Here is a 4,523-nt window from a genome sequence, read left to right on the forward strand (position 1 = left end):
ATTAATTGAATTAAAAACTAGTTCTATTTCCCATCCAACTAAAGACCTCTGTTATATACAATTAACACATGCCTTGACAAATTTAGCTCTCTTTTGTTTTGAAGCTCAACATTTGACCTTTTTCCATGCTCAGTATTGCTTTCTACAAATTAACTTTATTTTTAGATTAAATAATTACAGCACTTCTTTTTCTTTTCTTCCAAAAAGCAGCTGCCATCAAAAAGTAATTATGGGATATTCTCCCCATTCATGTTTCACTATTAAAAGTATTGCTGGAACAATTAATAAACCTTGTTTAAGATTACATTTGGCAAGGTAAGACTTGAGATTTAATAAGCATAACTGAACTTATATGTCATTTTTACCGTATAGACTGAGTAGAAAAATTTAGTCAACAAGAAGAAATGCTAATTGTATTTTTTCCCTATTTCCAAGGGAGATATTTTGATATTATATCTAGAACATTCATTTTTGAGTAGTGGCGTTCTACTTATCAAGAGTCTGCAAACAGTATATATTTACCTTGTAGAGACACCGTGAATATTGAGGACAAGAATATCTCTGTAACAAGGAAATAGTTAGAAGCCCTACAAAGTGCCCTGACCTGAGAATTTAGTTACTTGCAATGAATGAAATGCCTGGAACAACAGCAAGGTTAGCATTTGCTAAAGTGTTGGGTTTTTTCTGAATGAAACAATTCATCTTCGCACAGAATCTGAATTCACATGCTGATGGATTATCCATTAGCCTATTATCAATTAACCTGAAGAAATCAAAGGACTTAAACTGAGGAAGAAATGAATTAAAATTCTTTTGAGGAACCTGGAAAAGATTTGAGATAACAAAATGATTGTTCTAGCTTTCACACTTAGTAGTGCCAGTGTAAATGACAACAATAAAACCTAAGAATTACTTCATCCTATCTGAACTGGGAAATAATTTTATTCTGAGCCTGCAACATAACTAATTCTGTAATCAGGTGAAAACATTTCTACAGAGCTTCTACTTCCATTAAAAACATGTGCAAAATGTCACATTACCTGTGGCTTTCAAGACCTTACAGCATCGTCTGTCTCATGCACATCTTGGTTAAAATGCTGGTCCTAGTGTCTTTTGTGACAGCTTTTCAAATATATTTTCCCTCTCTACTTACACAGGCTCGTTTTCTACACTGGCCAACAGATTTTAAAAATAATCGCACCCCATCCAGGGCAAATATATAAATAAGCAATGTCCCATCAGCAGGCACCATGCAGCTGGAGTTTATTTGGGTTTTTCACAGAGGTATAGGAAATCCATAATGAAGTGCTGAGAATTAAGGCACAGCACAAGCTTCAGTGATCCATGGGATTTTGGGGAACTGTTGTTGCCTACCAAGTCAGTAAATTCTTTAGCTCATGAAACTGTGGCCAATAGCCCTGGCACTCATCCTGTGCTCCTGGAAGGCAGTAACATTCTGTCACTGAAAAGAAGCATGATTTTAAGAGCATTCTTGAAAATAACAAACCCTTTATTCTGCCTGAAATGTATTAAAGATACCTCTATGTGAACATAAAATACAGGTCAAGATGTGATCTGAGAAATGTTCATGGGGCAGATGGCACATACACAAGGCAAGGAGTCAGTTGTGGCCATGCAGGTCTCTGTATGTGAAGGAGAAGAAGAAAAAAGTTGAACACCCTGGTACAGAGCTGAGAGGCACTCAGAGCTTTCAGAAGATGCAAGTGATGGTGCCACATCATGGTTGTCAAATTGCCCAAGGAGCTGCATACTTCTCAGGCAATCTGTGAAACCTCAGTTACTAAACAGGACTGACAAAGCATTGCAAGCTCTATTTGATCACTGTCACAAATTCACTAAAGCAGACAAAACTTGTCCAGAAAGGCCCATGATGGCATGGTCAACATTTTTTTCTCTTTGCCTTTGAAGAAGAAAGGTAATTTAGTTCTGTTGATCATGAGTGATGTTAGTAACATTTTAAGTTCTTCATTGATTCCAGAAGACCCAAGTTTGATTGCCTCTGAAGTCTGCCTCTGAAGCCCTTTGTTAACTTCAGGCAGAAGAATGAATTTTTTTTAATGATACTAAGTATCTGCAAAATCATAGAGATACATGCATGAAGAAGAGTCTTAGAACAACATATCCCATGGGAGTGATGGATGTCACATCAACTTTCAAAAATGTTTGCCCTCAAGAAGTAAGGGGCAGAGAGAGGGGACAGATCATTCAAGAATGTTTGTTAATGCAATATGCACATAATAGTCCCAAGTCTCAATACCCTCTGTACAGATCATACATGAACTAAAGGGAATGCTTTTTGGTAGGTTTGCTAGATAGCAGGTGCAGCTTTCAAAAACATCAAAAAGGTTTAGAAACCTTGGGAAACTTGGGCTGCTTAATAGCAGTCATTTCTGAAGATAAAAGTTAGAAGAGCTTTTATCTTTACTGCAGATTTCAGTCTGAGGCTAGACATAGAGAGAGAGATACTTGTAGCTCTAGCCACAGCTACAAAGAACAGTATCTGGCAGTGTATGCATTATATAGTTAGTTTTCCATTGGGTGGCTCCACTGGATTCAAGGTATGCTAAAATACTGTTCTCTGAAGGAAGAGTAAGAATACAGGATTCTGAAACAGATCTAGCCAGCAGTAGATCTCCTAGCAGCATTAAATGAAATCTTGTCCAAGGCCAGTCTTTTTTCTCTTGTATTTTTCCAGCAGTTGAGTTTGCCTTTGTTCTTATGCAGCTCTGAACTGTGTCTTGGCAACACGAGATTGACAAAGTGAAGGCATTTTTCAAACTGATACTAAATGATGGACAAAATGCCAACTGACTAGATTTAGCTGTCATGGCATATAGAAAATCTACCTCCGCTATATGTAAGCAATAAATTATGATCCTTTTAGTACTTTTTGAGTTTCAGTTGAAAACACAGTGAAGAACAAATGAATTTATCCTGCCCTTTTTTAGCTCCCCTATTATCTTGCCTGGATTGCAGCGGTTCTGTAGAGGTACATGAGTTAGCAGTTTGTCTAAGCATGTCGGAAAGAATGTGTTGACTGAAAGGAATAAATAAAATACTGAATACAAAAAAGAGAGAAAACTTCTTTTCTGTCACTGTAGAATGGTAAATTTAAGAAAATAAAGTTTTACTTGCAGCCTCAAAAATGCCAAGGTATTATGCAGCTCCCATTCATTTGAATAGGAATATATAAATATAACAAGTCATACCCCTGTATTTGTGCAACTACTAAAAACTTTCTTTTCCACATTAAAATTACTATTAAATACTGAGACTGATTTCCATTCAAGAAAGCACTCATGACTTAGTATCATTTAGTCCAGCTTAAATGCAGCCAAGACCTTCATGCCCAGTGTGGTCAGTTGTCAGTTATGGTAAACAACTACTATCAGCAACATCTATATGAGAAACAATAAAGCATATACAGCACTGAAAACGTCAGTACAATTTTTTTTTTCAGTGTGACCTAAAGATGATTTAACTATCTTAACAACTGTTTCCCCGCCATTTTCCCCAGCAGCACATTAATTTTCAAGTTTATTTACTTGGTATTCGCATCCCAAACTTCAGAATATTTTAACCTAGTCATAAAAGAAACAACTCTTGCCAGCCTGGATCTAATTTCATGTCATAAATCTCTTCAAGCAGGAAATCCTCTGGAAGAACACCTTTGATATGTTATCTTGCATCGCCTCCATTGTAGGCTGTGATGCTGCCATCTTTTCCCCACTCTTCTGTGTTTCCAGTGATATATTTCTTCCACTTAGGGGAACCTCTGTATCTCTGTGTCCATAATGCCTTGAGGTTATACACAACTGGAAGCTGTTTTTTCCAATTATTTCTTTTACCTTGCTCTACCTTTTGCCCTTTTGTGGGTATGAATTGTCGGAAAAAGGGTATGGGGACTGAGAGTCTTAGTCTGAGCTGTAGGCTGTGACTGTTCTGCCCCAAATGTGAGTCAGAGCAGTCTCAGTTAGTTTCTGCTGCCCTCAATATCCATGAAATAAATTGCAGGTATATATGGTTCATTCTCAAACTAGTATTCCCTTCAAAATGTTCCATGTTCATGCCCCATTTTCTGTAGAGGCCATCTGCACCCAGAGAAGGGCAAGAGCTTCATAAAGCCATTTTACACCCTATAGGGCATTTTTGCTCTCAATATGGCACAGGGAGGCCCTAATGAAACAAAGAAACCATTGAAGGAATTTTTCTGTAGGACTTTGCAGGATGTATATTGTGCAACTGCATTTCTAACAGTTTATTCAATAACATCAAGCATACACAATGGTTCTGAAGTGTATTACAAATATATGGGAATCTAAAATTAATGTGTTTAGCATTAGATCATCTACTGCACTTTAAAGGCAGAAAATTTTTAATTTCTTAATAAGTATTTTAATAATTATACTCAGATGGCCAGAGAAAGTCATAACTACAATTGGTTAAAATCAGAATTTCTCCTGGAAAAATGTTCAAGTACTTTTTCTTGTCACTTGTTAGTA

Source organism: Corvus brachyrhynchos, unplaced genomic scaffold (assembly GCF_000691975.1).
Source record: "Corvus brachyrhynchos isolate BGI_N302 unplaced genomic scaffold, ASM69197v1 scaffold87, whole genome shotgun sequence".
Lineage (NCBI taxonomy): Eukaryota > Metazoa > Chordata > Aves > Passeriformes > Corvidae > Corvus > Corvus brachyrhynchos.